Here is a 20,434-nt window from a genome sequence, read left to right on the forward strand (position 1 = left end):
TGAAGATGACACAAATGGGAAGACAGTCCATAATCAAGGATTGGAGGAACAAATATTGTTGAAATGTCCATACTACCCAAAGCAATGTAGAGATTTAATGCAATCCCTATCAAAATACCAGCAGCATTTTTCACAGAACTGGAACAAGTTATCCTAAAATTTGTATGGAACCACAAAAGACCTCACATAGCCAAAGCTACCTTGAAAAAGAAAGACAAGGGTGGAGATATCAGAATTCCAGCTTTCAAGTTATACTACAAAGCTGTAGTAATCAAAACAGCATAGTAGTGGCACAAAAATGGACATATAATCAACAGAACAGAATAGAAAGCCCAAAAATAAACCTACCACTTAAGGTCAAATAATCTTAGACAAAGCAGTAAAGAATATGTAATGGAATAAAGATAATCTCTTCAACAAATGGTGTTGTCAAAACTGGACAGCTATATGAAAAAGAATGAAAATGGACCACTACCTCACATCATATACAAAAATAAATTCAAATGCATTAAAGACCTAAATGTGAGACCTAAAACCATAAAAATTCCACAAGAGAGCAGCGGCAGTAATTTCCCTGACACTGGCCATAACATTTTTCTAGATATGCATCCTAAGACAGGGAAAACAAAATCAAATAAATAAACAAACAAACAAACACCTACTGAGACTATATCAAAATAGGAAGTTTCTGCGCAACAAAGGAACAAAACAAAATGTCAACAAAACAAAAAGACAGCCTACTGAATGGGAGAAGATATTCAAATGACATATCCAATAATGGGTTACCATCCAAAATACATAAAGAACTTATACAATTCAATACCCCAAAAACAAATAATCCAATTAAAGTCAGAAGAAGAACAGACATTTCTCCAAAGTATATATACAGATGACCAACAGATACATGAAAAGATGCTCATCATCACTAGTCATCAGGGAAATGCAAATCAAAAACACAATGAACGATCATCTCAGATCTGTCAGCATGGCTGAAATAAAAAACACAGGGATCAACAAGTGTTGGCAAGAATGTGGAGAAAAAGGAACCCTTTTACACTATTGGTGGGAATGCAAATTAGTGCAGCCATTGTGGAAAACATGGAGATTCTCCAAAAAATTAAAGATAGAATTACCATAGGATCCAGTAAATCTACTACTAGGCATTTACTCAAAAAATATGAAAACGCTAATTCAAAAAGATATATGCACTTCTATGTTTATTGCAGCATTATTTACAAGAGTCCATTATGGAAGAAGCTCAAGTATCCATGCATAGGTAAATGCATAAAGAAGAACTGGAATATATATATACACACACATATATATGGAATATATATATATGAATATTACTCAGCCATAGAAAAGAATGAAATCTTATCATTTCCAACATCATCAATCAGAAGGACAAATATATGATATATGATTTCACTCATGTAGAAATGAACAAACATAGGAAGAAACGAAAGAAACAAACAGGAAAACAGAGACAAACCTAAAAACAGACTCTTAACTATAGAGAACAAATAGATGGTTACCAGAGGGGAAGTAGGTGGTGGTGGGGATAGATGAAATAGGTAAAGCAGATTAAGAGTACACTTTCTTGGGCAGCCCAGGTGGCTCAGCGGTTCAGCGCCGCCTTCAGTCCAGGGTGTGACCCTGGAGACCTGGAATGGAGTCCCACGTTGGGCTCCCTGCGTGGAGCCTGCTTCTCTCTCTGCCTGTTTCTCCCTCTGCCTCTCTCTCTCTGTCTCTCATGAATAAATAAATAAAATCTTAAAAAAAGAGTACACTTCCTTGATGAGCACTGCACAATATATAGAATTCTTGAATCACTATATTGTACATACACCTGAAATTAATTTAAGACTGTTTATTAACTATACTAGAATTAAAATAAAATTTAAAAAATAAAAATAAAAGGAAGTATAAGGAAGAAAAAAAGAACTGTATCCTATCAACAACTACTTGAGTAAGCTTGAAAACATGTACTCACCTCCAGTTGAGCCTTAAGACAAATACAGCCCCTGCCAACACCTTGATTGCAGCCTTTTCAGAGACCCTGAGATAGAAAGCCCAGCTATTACCAGATTCCTGACCCATAGAAATTATGAGATAATAAATAATATTGTCTTGAGGCATCAATTTTAAGAGTAATTTGTTATGAAGCATAGGTAATTAATACACAAAACTTCAATAATTTTTTTCTATTGTAAATTTGTCTCACATCCTTCCTTCTATGCTTAAAATGAAGTATATAAGTTTTTCACAAGTATTTTTGGCAGGTAATGACATAAATGTTGACAGTGATTGACTATTTGGATTCAAATTACCATTACTATTTTCACAGGGAATATAGGAGCTTTATGTAAATGTAGAAAGAAAAAGCCTAAATTTGATATAGAACATTCCCAAAACGTGAACTGAGAGCTCTTTTGCCTAAAATACAGATAAAAGCAATGTTCTTATATGCTGTCTTAAATTTTAGTGACTTTTGTTTAAATTTTTACAAATTCTTGAGCACCAGTGATGATACATTCATTTTTTCTCAAAGACATCCTGATGAAGCACTAAGCATTTTCACAATGCCAAAAAAATTAAATATTGCTGAAAAAGAAAAGAAACAAAAAAGGAATCTAAGAGGCTAAAAAGCAGAGTAGTAAGTAGAATATTTGCAAGTCTTATATAGCAGCTATTTTTGTTGTCTATCATCATGTAGCAAATATATATGAGTCCTTGTGATATTTTAAAAATTATTTTTGAGAGACTTTTAAAGGCATGATTCATGAAAGTTAGCTTGATCCTTAATGATAATGAGAATAAGTTTTTTTGAATTACTTTGGAATTTCTCTAATCCTGGTTTCAGCCATTCAAGAGTCAGATGTGGATGAAGTCAACAATATACTCTAGCTACAGAACTCAGACTTAGCTTCTAGATTATTTATTCCTCTTCCTATACAGTCATTCTAAAATTAAACAAAATAAAATCCCTAACTTTTAAGAAAAGGATTCCAAATTTGAAAGTACTCATATAGGCTATCTCATTCTGGACCTTTAGGTATTACCTTCACTGGATTTAAAAGTCATGTATCTTTTTTGTGGCTTTCAAATGGCAAGAAATAGACTTTATTTGGTAGCGTTATGATTAGTTATTTGAGACAAAATATCCTACCATAAAATGAAATAACCAAATAGGCAAACATTCTTGTACCATGTTGGAAATTTTCTACAAATAGAGTGAGTGCATTCTGTTGAACACTATTATTTCTAGGCACTGAAATTACAAGAATGGATAAGATACTTGAATAGATAGCTACAATTTTAAGTATGCACAGATATGTACAATTACTTATACAACACAGAAGAGAAAGTCTTACTAAATGAGAAATAATTATCCAAGTAAATGTGTATGTGTTGGTTTGGGGAGGCGGTTGTTGAGATAATTCCAGAAAGAGGTGACAGCATGAGCTATGGTTCAAAAGCAAGAAACTGTATGTTATGTTCCAGGAATCTACACCAGACCAGAAAACACAAAATTCCCTAGCAACCCTGGCAAATAATTTTCACTCATATCCAAGGAGGAACTAAAATATTGTACCAAAACCTCTCCCTTCTAGCCCCATACATCTGTTACAGTTGACTGTTTATGTTGAAATTTATTATATGAAGAAATATACAGAAACCTCATGTAATTCAAAAGGTTTGATAATTTTCAACAATCTTTTTGCTATATCTATCAAGTCTTAAATTACAAAATACCTTCATAATTATAGATTTATATCTAGACTGGGTCAATCGTATTTGAATCTTTTAATTGTGAATAAGGAGCTGTTAGAGGGCCAGACCAGGTAAACATCAGAATACTTTTTCAGCAAAGGTTTTTTTTTTTTTTTTTTTTCTGGGTGTGCTATAAGTTATCTAGGATTTTTGTAAGCATTTTCCTTATTCTACCCCAAATATAGCTACTCTACTCCAAGTATGCTTTTCTAAAGCAAAGACTGCCAGTTACACCCAAAAGATATTTCCTTAGCTGCCTGATTATTTCTCTGCCACCATTTATTATTTATATCACAGCCTTTCAACTTTTAGGTCATACTTAGAAATGTTGTCATGGGGACAGACTCTCCTTGGCCTTGTATTTGGCCCAGACAATAATCTCATGCCAAGAAATGTAAGACAGCAGTGAAAGATATAATGAAATATAATTAAAATCCCCCACATTTTTTGTTTATAGTAATCGCCTTGATTATTTATCTGTTTATTTTTGTCACTGCTCCAAAACATTATTTGTAGCCAATTTAGTGAAAGAATGGTGGAGCACATTTTTTATTGTTCATGAACTTTCTAGTAACTCATTTTTCTCCTGTAGAAAGATTTTATCATTCCATTTATTTTTTTGAGAGAGAGAGAGAGAGAGAGAGAGAGAGAGAGAGAGAGAGAAAGAGATGGAGGAGGGATAGAGGGAGAAGGAGAGACAGAATCTTAAGCAGTCTCAATGCCCAGCGTGGAGCTGGATACAGGACTTAATCTCACAATCCTGAGATCATGACCTGAGAAGAAATCAAGAGTCAGAGGCTTAGCCAACTGAGCCACCCAGGTGTCCCTAAAGGTAATGTATTTTAAAAATGGGATATTTTTTCCTGCCTGGGATGTCATACTAAAACTACCAATGAAATGCTACAACAAATTATAGTTCTATTTAATCAAGTCCTACTCTTAGATTTAATTTTTTAATTTCTCATTATAAACTCATTATTTTAGGTAGAAGAGAATCATTTAGCTAAAAAGTGTAATTTCCTTCCTCTTTCCATTTGAGTTTTTATAAAAGAGGACTTAAGAATTTACTAGACTACAAAGCAAAAATGTTAACAAAATAAGATTGTTTTCCATTATATTTAATTGGAAATTATGTGATTATGTATATGACAGATTATATAGACCTAATTATGTCCCAACCAAATTAAAAAGGTGGATCTGAGCTCTGTCCCTTGACATCAATTTTATAAAGGGCTTCTACTGTATTTTATGGGAACCTTACTCAAAATTATACTTCACCCTTAAGACAAGTAGCATTGATCTCATTAGTCTCAGGTGAAAGTTTTTAAATTTCTTTTTAGATTTTATTTATTTATCTGAGAGAGCACAAGCAGGAGGAGTAGCAGAGAGCATGGAAAAGCAGGCTTCCTGAGGAGCAGGGAGCCCAATGAGCAGGAAGCCGGATGTGGGGCTTGATCCCTGGACCTGGGATCATGATCTAAGCCAAAGGCAGACGCTTAACTGACTGAGCCATCTATGCAACCCTCAGGTGAAAGTTTTAACTTATACTATTCATTTGCATGACTAAAACTTTAAGTAGAAATGACCACATATTTCTTGGGAGGTCAAATGTACTATCAAATTACTGTAGACTGTACCATATGAGTGCATATTTGCACAGTTCCTTTCTCAGAAACCCATGGAAATGAATAAAATAAACTAAAAATAAGAAGAAAATTCCATCCAAAATAAGGCAATGAACCCCATCCCCCACACACATTTCCCTTGAAACTGATCTTGGAGAAGTATCTGTCATATACAATAAAATTTGAATCAAATTAAAAGAGATCTCCAAGATTGATGCACAGTGAAGGATGAAGTTATCAGGTATAAATGAGAGACTGTTGAAGAGTTCCACCAAAATCTCTGAACCTGGAAATGAGGTCTGAGGAATGTTGGCAGGCCACAGTAGAAGCATTCCACTACAAGCCAGTTTCCACACGGCAGTATTACAAGGGAGACAGAAGTAAAGTCTACCATGTGGTTAAATGACTTTTGTTTTTCCATATTTTGCCTTTGAGCCAATCAGGATAGCATGGAGATGAGGTGGGACACAAAAAAGCTAGGAAATAGCAATGTACTAACCAGCTAAAATACAGTTAAGGCAAAAGGAGAAAAGAGTAGCTTTGTAGTCAAAATATACAGCTGCTTTAATAGAGTTCACTTAGTGAAGGTAAAAAACACCAAATAAACAACAATGAAAGAAAGTATTTGGGCATTCAGTCTTTACACAAGAATCAAGAGAAACAATTAAAATTCTCTGTTTTCATCCCTCACCCCCCTCAAACATTGAATAATAATGTGGAACAGAGAGTAGAAAACCAAAACTTTGTGGGGAACCATTTAAATTACAGCAGGCAATTGTCTGTTGCCTCAGCTCACTAGCATTGCATTTCAAACAACTGAATGACAATACTGAAAAATATATGCCTTCCAGCTCAAGCTCTAACAGAATGATTCAAGTAGTGCCAGGAAAAAGATGGTAAGATTCAGCAGAATAAACATCCATATATTTTTCAGTGACTAAAATATTTGGATACCATTGCACGGATTACTAAAAAAATAATAAGCTGAAAAAAGCTAGAAAACCTTTACAAAAATACAAATCATATACCAATTAGAGGAAGGATTATTCAAGGAAAGTAAAAAAGTAGCCCAGAGCTATTTTTCACTATTACAGAAATAAAAAATTCTTTGAAATAAGAAATCCAAAAAAAGTACTAATTAAGACATTAACACAACTAGATTTTTTAAAAACTAATACATTTAAAGGAAAAGAAGAGAAAAATATCAATAAAGACTAAAAATCATATGACAAAAAATAATATACAAAAACAATAATAAATCATGAACAAATGAATTTGTCCTGTGAATAAATGATTGGCTTAACATTAGAAAACTGACTAGAAGACTAAGGTTTAACTACAGAGTTTCATTGCAACTGATGTAGAAAGCACAGATGATAATATTCAATATCCATTCAGAATAAAATCTCTAAGCCAAAAGTTAAAAAATCTAAAAGTAGAAGGGAATTTAACGTGCTTAAAAAAAAAACTATGGTAAATATCATACTAAGTAGTAAAACATGAAATCATGCATAGGTTAAAAGTGAAAGGATGATATAAAAAATATCAGGATAAATTGAGACCAACAACGTTCATGATCAGATGACTCAAAATCTAAAATATTAATTCTCTTTATGTTGATGATCTATAAGCTCAATAAAATTTCAATCAAAATTAAAATTGTTTTTATTTGCAGAACATGAAAGTTTATTCTGAAATTGGTATGAAATAGAAAAGGGCTAAGATTAGTCCAAAAACAAAAAAAGGAAGAAAAACTCTTTTCAAAAAACACAATGGAGAATTTGCCCTACCAAATATCCATAATTCTTAAAAATCTATGCTAGGGGCGCCTGGGTGGCTCAGTCAGTTAAACATCTGCTTTTGGCTCAGGTCATGATCCCAGGGTCCTGGGATCCAGCTCTGCACCAGGACTCCCTGCTCTTCGGGGAGCTTGCTTCATCCTCTCCCTCCGCTGCTCCCTCTGCTTTTGCAAATAAAATCTTTTAAAAATGAAAATAAAATATAAAAAGCTACACTAATTTAAATATTGTAGCACTGTTTCAGAGACAGATACATAGAACCATATAACAGAACAGATCCTCACATACATAGAAACCTGATATTTGTCATCACAGCGGGAAAAAGAAGTTTTCAATAAATGGTGATGGGATAAATAGTTATTCATATGGGAAAAAAAGAATTTAGATCTCTGATACAACATATCACACATAAATATCATTTCCAGGTAGGGTAAATATTTAAGAAAAAAAATAAACTTTTAGAAAAAAATATGGGGATATATAACAACCTTGGGGTAAACAAGAGTTTGTTAAACAACTAAAAAAAGTGATAAACCATAAAGGAAAATTTAATAAATCAAATCAAAATGAAACATCTCTCGCAAATCAAAACCACAATGAGATATCACCACAGATCTCTAAGGAGGGCTAGTATCAAAAAGACAATAAATAATAAAATTTGGAATGGATGTGGAGAAAAGAAGACCCTGGTACACTGGTAGTGGGAATGTAAATTGGTACAGCCATTATGGAAAATAGTATGAAGTTTCCTCAAAAAATTAAAAATAGAACTACCATATGTTCTAGCAATTCCACTTTTAGGTAAAGAACTAAAATCAGGATTTCAAATAGACACTTGTGCACCCATGTTCATTGCAGCATTATTTACAAGAGCCAAAATGTGGAAACAACCTAAATGTCCATCAACCGAAAAATTAGATAAGGAAAATGTGGTATGTACATACACTGGAATAGTATTCATCCTTTAAACAGAAAAAAATTCCTGCCATTTTCAACAAGGATGAACCTGAAGTACATTATGCAGACAAAGGAGGACAAATACTATATAATTACATGTGGAATCCAAAATATTTAAGCTTATGGAAACAGAGTAGAATGGCAGGTTGCCAGGGGCTGGGGAAGGGAGAATTGGGGAAGTGATCCTCAAAGGGGAACAAAGTTTCAGTTATGCAAGATAAATAAGTTCTGGAGATCTACTATAATGCACAGTGCTTATATCTAACAATACTTAATTGAATACTAAAAATCTGGTAAAAAATTTGGTAAAAATTTTGGTAAAATAATTTGGTAAAAAAATTGGTAAAAAAAAAGCAGATCTTTTGTTGTGTTAACACACAAAGATATAACAATAATAAAAATAGCAAATGGGTTGGAGGAAACCTAGGGAGAAGACAAATATATTGAAGGCATTGATGGAGGTAATGGTTTCACAGGTTTACATTTATCTACAATCTCATGAGTTGCATACGTTAAATACATACTTCTCTTTATCTGTCGATCTTATCTCAATAAATTGGCTAAAAAATAAAATAAGCTATAATACTTATATAAAGAACCCTTAAAAATCAACAACTAGGGACACTTGGTTGGCTCAGTCTGTTAAGTATCTGCCTTGGACTCAGGTCCTGATTTTGGGGTCCTGGGATGGAGCCCTGCATCAGGCTCGCTGCTCAATGGAGATTCTGCTTCTCCTTCTCCTCCCTTCTGCTCATGCTCACTCTCTCTCTCAAATAAATAAATAAATCATCTTTAAAAAATCAATAACCCAATAGAAAACCAGCAAAATTTTTAAGAGACATCTAACCAGAAGAATGTATGTAAAAAACAGGTCTCCTCAATTGAATACTATATAAACCAAAATGATAAACTATTTCAGATTCAACACTGGCAAAAATTAATGTCTGACACATCAGGGATTGTAAGAGAAATGGAGAAAAGACAGTTTTTATACTCTACAGGCTGAAATGGAAATTGATATGATCATTCTGAAAAATAACTTTACCTTATCTGTAAACTAGAAGGTATACATACCCTATAATCCAACAATTCTACTCATATATAGATTCAACAGAGAAACTTTTATAAATTTGTATGAGGAAACATATACAAAGTTCTTAACAACATTGTAATAGATAATTCAAATGTTTTACAGTAAAATGGACAGACATACTGTGGTATACTTATACAATGGGATGAACTGCTACCACTGTAAATTTGAGTCAATGTAAAAAAAATGCCATTGAATGAAGAAAACTAAGATGCCAAAAGGATACACAGTAAGTTATTATTTATTCAAAGTTCTAAAACCAGTAAAAATAAACATATTTTTCAGGATTTCATATATATATGATAAAACTATAATGAAAAAGTAGAGTAAAAAACTCACAATTCCTGGTAGTAGTTACTCTGGTTGGGGTTCTGGGTGAATAGGGGTTGTATTCAGAAAATGGCACAAATAGGGCTCCAAAGTACTGGTAATGATGTTTCATAAGTTGGGAAGTCAGTATACTGATATCCATTTTACTATAATTCTTTAGGATTTATATATACTTTGTATATATTCTCTTATTATTTCATGACAAAAGTGAATTTTAAAAATCTATGGAGTTATTGAGAAGCTTAATAAGGACTGTGCAAGATCTACATAACAAAACTATAAAACTACAGAGGGACAGAAGAAGGACTCAACAAATGAAGAGTCACATTTTTCCTGGGTAGAAATATTCAGTAATGAAAAGATGTTAATTGTGACCTTAAAAATCTAAGCATTTTATAAAAACCTATTCCCAAACTCTAAACAATTACAAAGTATACCTACAAAACAAACTTGTGAAAAGAACCAGGAATTTTAAGAATAATTATAAAATACATAAGGATGTACTTACTACATATCAGAATGTAAAATTTAATATATATCTTGGTAATTAAAGTAGCATGTTACTGATTAGGAATAGACCAAGAGATAAAATGAATAAATTGGTCAGGCCTAATATCTATGAAAATTTAGCACATGAACATGGTGGGATTTTAAGCTTGTAGGGAAAACATCAATTGTCAAAAAATGGAGTTGAAACTGGTTTGCCAAGTAGAAAAGAAAAATACATGTTAAAAGCAATTGTTAAACTGAAACAAACTTAAGATGAATAAAATATTTTAATATAAAGTATAAAACATAAAAATATTAGAATAATTTATAAAAGAATATTCTAATCTTCAGGTGATACTGATATGACACAGAAGCCATAGTAATTTTAAAAAACACTGATTTTTATGACCACAGGTTTAAAAGAGAAACAAGAAACAGAGCAAAATATTTGTAATGTGTATTTTTTAAAAAGTACTTTGGCAAAATATAAGAAAATAAGAACAATAGCCAGTAATAATAGTATAAAAGACATGAACAGGTAATTTATCAGAAATGGATCATAAAACCACATCAGTAATCAATGAACTAAATTAAGAGTTTTCTTTCATTTACTAGAATAACCAAAATTAAAATGTGTAATGACACCCAGTGATGACAAGGGTATGAGAATGAGGCACTCTCGGACACTGTTGTTAGGAGTGTAAATCAGTACATGTGTTGGGCAATAATTCAGAAATCTCTATTAGACTGTGAAATAAGAATTATTCATGACTCAGTAATTTCACTTTTAGGAATTTATTCTATAAAACTCTTGTGGAATTGCACAAAAATATGTACAATACATACTGCAGCATTGTTGTGATCGTGATAAGATATAATGAACCTACATGTCCATTAACAGGAAGGGGTAAATAAGTAACCAAACATCCATATAATGGATAACATTATACCACCATAATAAAGAATGAGGTATAGCTACCTGTACTGATATGGAAAGCCATCCATGATACATTATAAATGGCACCAAAAATGCATTATATGCACCTGTATATGCTATATGCTATATACATGCATACATATATAAAGTCAAGTTGTTTACAACTGCAACAGCTGCCTTGCCTCCACTAAGGGAAAACAGAGAGAATCTTAGGGAAACCAAATCAGAAACAAACAAACAAAAAATCACGGAGAGACACTGAAATTTGGAAAAATCTCACCTCCAGACTTCTGATTATATGAAGATAATAAATATCCTAATTAAGTCAATTTTAGTCAGGTCTCCTGCTACTTAGCCAGAAAGTTCATAACCATCGCAGGTGGTTTATCAACACAACTGTAAATCAATATTAGTACCATGATAATTTAAAAGTAACTGATGCGGGCAGCCCCAATGGCTCAGCGGTTTAGCGCCTGCCTTTGGCCCGGGGCGCGATCCTGGAGTCCCGGAATCGAGTCCCGCGTCGGGCTCCCTGCATGGAGCCTGCTTCTCCCTCTGCCTGTGTCTCTGCCTCTCTCTCTCTCTCTCTCTGCCTCTCATGAATAAATAAATAAAAATATTTAAAAAAATAAAAGTAACTGATGGGATATTTTGGTATTACATGCACATGGCATTCCTAAGAAAGTCCAAGGGACAGAATGGAGAATGAATCTACCTGTATTTTTCATGGTTTCTTTTATGGAAATAAGATTAATAAATTAAGACAAATCTCTTAAATTCAGACATCAGGTAACTTATATATATTATAAATATAAATTTTAAAACATGAAGAGTTATTACTTCTTTAAAAATTACTTGTATAATTTGTTGAAAAGGATGAGAACTTTAGGAGGTATTTTTCCTTTCGAAGTCATTTTGCTTAATACCACACATCACACTTTATTAGTGATACTTTTAAATCTATATGTCCCAGCTTGAATTCCTTAAAAAAAGCAATCTGATACAAGGGTTTACATGCAGGTGGTTTATTTTGAGGAAATGGAAAGGCTGAAATAGTGAAGAAAAGAAAGCCAATCGAAGAGTGTGCTTTATTGAGCTACCTAGTGCTGTTGGTAACTTGGGTCTGAAATCCACTGGGAACCCTGCCAGGAAATATGTAGAATGCACTGTACATTTGTATCCTCAAGGCCTTCCTGAGGCTTCGTGTCCTTCAACAGTAAAATGAGAATTTTTTCTTTCCATGAATCTCAAAATCACATACAGCTCTAAAATTTGTATTTATGTATAAACACAAATGCTGCTTTGACTGACCAAAAACAATATAACAAAATTCATTCAGTAAGCATGAGTAATTTATTTATGTATTTTGAAATAAATGCCAAACTCCTAGAATACTGTTGCATATAATAATGCACAATGGGAAATACAGTCAAAAACAAAACAAAACCTTTAACTTGCCAGGTTTGGGGGCTTTTTTTCTATTATAAGTATCTTCTATGCCCAGACAGGGCTGGGAAATAAATCCAAGTGATGACTGTAGTAAGAGCTAAGAATAGTTGATTCTTCAGTTGAGGATGTTTTGGGATATTTTCACTCTGCCAATAAATATTTCATTATATTTTAAAGATAAATTGATTCAGTCATAATAACTATGTAGAATCAAAGGAAAAGAAAAGAAATAGAAACTGCTATGTCTAAAATAAAAATTTGTTGATGCATCTGGTGGTTCAGTTGGTTAAGCATCTGTCTTCGGCTCAGGTCATGATCTCAGGGTCCTGGGATCAAGCCTTGCAATTCTCCTTCTCCCTCTGTCTGCCACTCTCCCTGATTGTGTGTGCCCTCTCTCTCTCTCTGTCAAATAAATAAAATACTAAGTAAATGAATGAGTGAATGTTTGTTACTGTGATTCCAATTTGAAAGAAGCTTTATCACAACTAACATTAAAGTATTTGGAAGTGTTTATTACAGTTGTTTATAACTGCTTTCTTTTTATGTATAAATGTTACATTATTATCTAATTAATACAATCCACTGTTTCATGTTCATACTAACTTACTTTAATACTTACCATTCTACATGGGTATTTATTATAACTTTATAGGTTAGAGTAATAGTACAACGTCTTCTAGCTTATTAATTCAATTTCATATCAAAAAATCATAAACTTTTTATTAATATGCTTATGAAAATTTCCTTTTCTTAAGAAACAAAATAGTTTATATATATTCCCTACATTTTTGGCAATTACTTTTATATTCATAATTAAGAATGACTTATGGGAGCATTTAAGAAAATTTTATTTTTATATTTGAATAATGAGAGAAATTTCACAGTGCATACCATTTCTTTGGTCAGAATTTATCATATTACCTGATGATTCTGAATTGGTATTTATGTGTCTGTTAAGGTTAAAAAATGTTTTAAATTTCTGAGATTTTAATTTTCTTTAATGATATTAACTACTCCCCTATTTTAAAAAATATTTTACTTATTTATTTTGAGAGAGAGCACCTAGGCAGGCAGAGGCAGAGGCATAAGGAGAGAAAGAATCTCAAGCAGACTCCATGCCAAGTGCAGAGCCTAACTCAGGGCTTGATCCTACAACCTCAAAATATAACCTGAGCAGAAATCAAGAGTCAGACACTCAACTGACCAAGGTATCCAGGTACTTCAACTATTCCTATATTTTAATTATTGAAAGAAAATCTGTGAAATAATCTTCATAAAACTACCCAAGCAGATTTGATGTACTCTCTATATACTTACACTGTAACTGTTCTACTTATAATTGATCATAATCTATTATCTCCCAAATCATCTTGAAATTTAGTGGACATCTTGTATATTATAGATAAGGCCTGAGTAGCATGACCTAAAAAGAATTTTATTCTAATACCAACAGTCTTTACAGTATTCAGGGTTTATTAATATTGCATGAAATTCTCTAATGTGAAAAGAATATATACTAGTATGTGGATACTTTTGAAGGTGAGTGTAAATCTTCTCTTAAGCAATGAAACAAACCAAAGATTTATATGTTCACTGTGATGTGTCTCACATTTTGCCCCATTAAAGTTCTTTCCCAGTGCTAATCTTTTCCTAATCCATAAGGTAACGCAAAGTAGTCTGTTTTTTTTTTTACTTTTTATTTATTTATGATAGTCACAGAGAGAGAGAGAGAGAGAGGCGCAGAGACACAGGCAGAGGGAGAAGCAGGCTCCATGCACTGGGAGCCCGATGTGGGATTCGATCCCGGGTCTCCAGGATCGCGCCCTGGGCCAAAGGCAGGCGCCAAACCGCTGCGCCACCCAGGGATCCCAAAGTAGTCTGTTTTTATGTGCTGCTGAAAGGGCCTCATAACTGAACTCACAACAAAACTCAACTGTGGCAGAATTATTTTCATTTTTCTATAGATTTGTATTTTGGAGAAGTGTCACCTAGGGAATTTTGAAAAACAGCACAAGCATGAAACAGGAGTCTGCATCTCATTAAGAATTTGGGATTTTATATGAATTGTTTCTGACAAATATTTGTCAGATGAACATTTATATGTGATGGTTAGGAGGAATCATGAAAGGAAAACAGCTGTGCTAGAAATCTCTTAGTCTCTAAACCACTGGAAAAACATAAAAATGTTTAGAATTTTAGCAATTCACTTTACAGCTCTATACAGATCAACACTTATATAGTCTAGGGTCTGAAAAAATGGAGACCCTCCCAGAAGTTTCTCTTTTTATCATGTAAGCTTTTCAATTAAAATAAATCTGTTTAATGCAGTACTCTAATTTTCTTTTTAATTCTCCTCTCTACTTCAACAAATCTTGAATTATCCAATAAACAAATTAAGTATATGCTACGACACTAACACAAGAGCAGTATCCAAAAACCCTTTGTGAAAAAATGTGATATTTGATATCCGGGCCCACTCCCCCTGCATTAAAGTAGAATTGGCAAAGTTACAACTTTGATGGAATTCCTTCCTTTAGTATTAACACCATTTCTTTTTACGTATTTATCAGGGTGGGGCATCATATTCTTCTTTGTTTAGAACTTGTAATTGTTGTCTTCATTTTTAAAGTTTTCTTATAGATATTTTCAAACAGACACCAAAGTAGAGAGAATAGTACAATGAACCTACATATACCTATCACCCAGCTGCAACAATCTATAACTCTTGATAATTATTTCATCTATAATTTCACCCACTCTCACTCCCCACCCACCATTATGTAGCATATCTCACATATTATATCATTTTATTTGTAAATATTTAACTGTATATCTCTAAAAATACTTTTTTGAAAAAATCAAATCTTCAGAAAAATTATAAAAATAGCGCAATGAATACCAGTATTTCTTTACTAAGATTACCAACTATTAATATTTGCCAGGTTTACTTTACCTTTTTCTATATAGTATATAAATATATATGTAAACATATTCCAATTATCTGCTAAGTCATATATGAGTACATTCAAGTTGCAGATATCGTAACCCTTTACCCTGAAAGTTCAGCATGTATCTCTTAAGAATAAGGATACTCACTCATATAACCATATTACAATGATCAAACTCAGAAAATGTAACATTGATACAACACTATTATTTAATTAATAGTTCACATTCAAATTTCCCCAATTTTCCCAAAAATGATCTTTCTAGTAAATATTTTCCATCCTTGATCTAATCCAGGATTGCATTTAGTTATGATAGTCTTTTAATCTCCTTTAATTGGAAATAATTCCTTGGTCTTTTTATTTTGACATTGACATTTTTGAAAAGATCAATTGTTCTGGGAATGTTCCTCAATTGTCTTACTATAGCATTGATATCAACCATCTTCACCCCTGTTCTCTTAGGCCTTTGACTTCTTTTGTGTTTGTGGATGCCATAGAGACAGATGAAAGTGTCTTCACTTAGAATCTCTTTGATTGTATACATCAAAATGAAATGTGTTTGGGTTTGTAGGGAAGCAGAAAGGCAATGTGGAGAAGGAAATAGGAGTGGACACTGTTAAGAATAAGCTCAAAGTCATTAAGATTTGAAGTCATTAAAATTCAAACACTTAATGTTTTCATTATAAGCTTTTTCAACTGCTTCTTTCTGTTACTATTTTTAGAACTTCACTTGACAAGTGCTCCAAAAAGAACATTTTAATAAGTAAGTGTGTGTATCTGATAAGATTTGGTGAACAGCTGAGACCATTGCTTGTAATACACTAGTTTGCTTTCTACTTGCCCTAGGCTGCCTTGGCCTCTTAAATCTATTCTTCCACTGCAGTCAGAGGAACTTGTTTAAAAACACAACCATGACTATGCTATTCCCCTGCTGAAACATCAAAAATGAGATAAAGTTCAAGCTTCATGGCATAGCACAAAAAATCTTTCATTATCTGATATATTCTAGCTACCATTCCAGTTTCTCATATTTCTTTCTGAACTTCCCAAAGAGGAATATATATGCCCAGAGGTATGAGACACTATGCCAGAGAGATCAGTATTAGTGCAGTTTCCTAGAACTTCAACTTTATATAGTGGTAAGGAATTGTGGCACACTGTATTTTCCAAAGATGGATGCCAAAATATGTCTCATCCTATACACTCTTCTTAAATGTGAAAGTTGACAATCTTCCCATCAAGAGATAGCTCTATGCTACTTTCCTGTGAAAGAAACAAGAGAGAGAATGAGAGAGTGTATGTGTGTGTGTCAATATCTGTATCAATGCCAACCATAGCATAAAAATAACTTCATCTTTCAGAATTATCATACCTACAAACTTAGTAAATCCAATTATGATTCTAGACCACTCCTTTTCAACATGAGAGGCACATACCCCAGGGGATTTTCAAGGCTATCCTTGATATTGAGGAAAATATTAGAATTTGTATATATATATATATATATATATATATATATATATATATATATACAAATTTATATATATTTATTTTACTGTTATGCATCTTTAATTTATAGTGTATATTTTTTAACTTTTTAAAATTATTTTTAAATTTTTAATGCAGGCTCCATGGCAGGTCATGGAGCCCAATGCAGGGCTTGAACTCGTGACCCTGAGATCAAGACCTGTGCTGAGATCAAGAGTCAGGCACTTAACTGACTGAGCCACCCAAGTGCCCCTATATTTTATATTTAAAAAATATAAAACTATAGTATCAGATACTGTAGCTATTAGTCACACATAGCTACTGAACACTTGAAATGTGACTACTCTGAACTAAGATGTTAAAAGTTTAAATATACACCAGATTTCAAACTTATTTAAAAATGTAAAATACCTCAGTATAATTTTATATTGATGTCATTTGAAATGATATTTTTGATATATTGGCTTAATTAAAACATTAAAATTAATTATTTTTATTTTCTGAATTTGGCTACTAGAAAAATTTTTTTAAAGATTTTATTTATTTATTCATGAGAGACACAGAGAGACAGAGACATAGGCAGAGGGAGAAGCAGGCTCCCTATGGGGAACCTGGTGGCAGACTCAATCCTAGGACCCTGGGATCATGACCTGATCTGAAGGCAGATGCTCAACCACTGAGCTACGCAGGCACCCCAGCTACTAGAAAATTTAAAATTACATATGTAGCTCTCATTGTGTATATTTCTATTTGACAGTGCTGACATATAATAACAGTTTTATAGTTTAGGGGCCCAGGACAAGCCATCCCAAAATGTGCCAGTTTAGTATATTGAGTATTTTGAATTAAAGTTACTTAAAGAAACAGCCAAATGTAGGAAGAACACTTTGACCCTCCTCTGTCTTCAGAAAGCAGGAAATAAATCTCCCAGGTGAAAGGTACCTTCCTATAATAGGAGGTAAAGAGACATTCTTACCATCAGGGGTATGGAATTCAAAGCCAAGAAGGCCGTGTGAACAAACCTTGTTACTTTTACTAATTTACTATTCCAGGCCACATACTGTTCAGAATTCCTCACTATTTGAAGCTCCTAAAGTTTTCTTTGTCCTGTAAATTCCTCACAGATATGTTTGTCTAAAATGTATAAAAACTGCATGCCTTGGTCATTTCTTTGGGTCTCAATTTCATAACTAGGCCTCCACGTACACATAGTAAAACTTTAGTTTTTTCTTCTGTTAATCTGTCTCATGTTAATTTAATTCTTAGACCAGCTAGAAGAATCTTGAAGGACAGAAAAACATTCCCTCACCATCATTAGTAATGATATATATTTTTAAAGTAATAAACCTGTATTGGGGAGATACATATTTATACATTTTTATGATAGGAGTAGGCAATTAGAGATGTTTGGGAAATACTGATCTAGAAAGCCAATTGGGAAATCCCTTTTTAATAATGTAGGATCCAGCTGGGGGAGGAGCAAGATGGCGGAAGAGTAGGGTCCCCAAATCACCTGTCTCCACCAAACTACCTAGAAAACCTTCAAATTATCCTGAAAATCTATGAATTCGGCCTGAGATTTAAAGAGAGACCAGCTGGAATGCAACAGTGAGAAGAGTTCGCGCTTCTATCAAGGTAGGAAGACGGGGAAAAAGAAGTAAAGGAACAAAGGCCTCCAAGGGGGAGGGGCCCCGCGAGGACCCGGGCTGAGGCCGGGGCGAGTGTCCCCAGGACAGGAGAGCCCCGTCCCGGAGGAGCAGGAGCTGCACCGACCTTCCCGGGGGAAAGGGGCTCGCAGGGAGTTGGAGCAGGACCCAGGAGGGCGGGGATGCCCTCGGGCTCCCTGGGACAGTAACAGAGCAACTGCGCGCCCAGGAGAGTGCGCCGAGCTCCCTAAGGGCTGCAGCAGGCACGGCGGGACCCGGCGGGACCGGAGCAGCCAGGAGGGGCTCGGGCGGCGGCTCCGCGGAGGGGGCTGCGCGGCCCCGGGAGCAGCTCGGAGGGGCTCGGGCAGAGGAAGAGGCTCCGTGCGGAGGGGGCTGCGCGGTTCCAGGAGCAGCTCGGAGGGGCTCGGGCGGCGGCTCCGCGGAGGGGGCTGCGCGGCCCGGGAGCGCGAATCCACCAGCGCAGGCTCCGGAGCACAGGGCGCCGGGACACAGCCCAGGATCCCGCCTCCCCCGGGACAGGCAGAGGCCGGGAGGGCCCAGGACAGCGAGGACGCTCCTGCCCCAGCTGAGCAGAGCAGCGGCCCCGCCCCGGAGCCTCCAGGCCCTGCAGACGGAGTTCCTGCCGGAGCTGAATCCAGGTTTCCAGAGCTGCCCCGCCACTGGGGCTGTTCCTCCTGCGGCCTCACGGGGTAAACAACCCCCACTGAGCCCTGCACCAGGCAGGGGCACAGCAGCTCCCCCAACTGCTAACACCTGAAAATCAGCACAACAGGCCCCTCCCCCAGAAGATCAGCTAGACTGACAACTTCCAGGAGAAGCCAAGGGACTTAAAGAACACAGAATCAGAAGATACTCCCCTGTGGTTCTTTTTTTTGTTTTGTTTTGTTTTTTTTTGTTTTTGTTTTTGTTTTGTTTTGCTTTTTGATTTGTTTCCTTCCCCCACCCCCTTTTTTTCTCCTTTCTTTTTCTCTTTTTCTTCCTTTTTTTTTTTTCTCTCGTTTTTCTTTTCTTTTCTTCCCTTTTTTTTCTCTTTCTCTTTTCTTTCCTTCTTTCTCTCCTCTCTTTTTCTCTTTTTCCCAATACAATTTGCTTTTGGCCACTCTGCACTGAGCAAAATGACTAGAAGGAAAACCTCACCTCAAAAGAAAGAATCAGAAACAGTCCTCTCTCCCACAGAGTTACAAAATCTGGATTACAATTCAATGTCAGAAAGCCAATTCAGAAGCACTATTATACAGCTACTGGTGGCTCTAGAAAAAAGTATAAAGGACTCAAGAGACTTCATGACTGCAGAATTTAGAGCTAATCAGGCAGAAATTAAAAATCAATTGAATGAGATGCAATCCAAACTAGAAGTCCTAACGACGAGGGTTAACGAGGTGGAAGAACGAGTGAGTGACCTAGAAGACAAGTTGATAGCAAAGAGGGAAACTGAGGAAAAAAGAGACAAACAATTAAAAGACCATGAAGATAGATTAAGGGAAATAAACGACAGCCTGAGGAAGAAAAACCTACGTTTAATTGGGGTTCCCGAGGGCGCCGAAAGGGACAGAGGGCCAGAATATGTATTTGAACAAATTCTAGCTGAAAACTTTCCTAATCTGGGAAGGGAAACAGGCATTCAGATCCAGGAAATAGAGAGATCCCCCCCTAAAATCAATAAAAACCGTTCAACACCTCGACATTTAATTGTGAAGCTTGCAAATTCCAAAGATAAGGAGAAGATCCTTAAAGCAGCAAGAGACAAGAAATCCCTGACTTTTATGGGGAGGAGTATTAGGGTAACAGCAGACCTCTCCACAGAGACCTGGCAGGCCAGAAAGGGCTGGCAGGATATATTCAGGGTCCTAAATGAGAAGAACATGCAACCAAGAATACTTT

The 20,434-nt window shown here is 34.9% G+C and overlaps 1 long non-coding RNA gene across 1 annotated transcript in view; it reads right to left on the bottom strand.

Moving 5' to 3' along the window:
- Positions 1 to 20,434, bottom strand: part of LOC118353665 (uncharacterized) — a 176,468-nt gene that overhangs the window by 93,022 nt on the left and 63,012 nt on the right. The window contains exon 3 of the long non-coding RNA XR_004812945.2: positions 1,994 to 2,059. This is a non-coding gene — a long non-coding RNA (uncharacterized LOC118353665). The remainder of the gene's footprint in view (positions 1 to 1,993; positions 2,060 to 20,434) is intronic.

This window comes from Canis lupus, chromosome X (assembly GCF_003254725.2).
Source record: "Canis lupus dingo isolate Sandy chromosome X, ASM325472v2, whole genome shotgun sequence".
Taxonomy (NCBI): domain Eukaryota; kingdom Metazoa; phylum Chordata; class Mammalia; order Carnivora; family Canidae; genus Canis; species Canis lupus.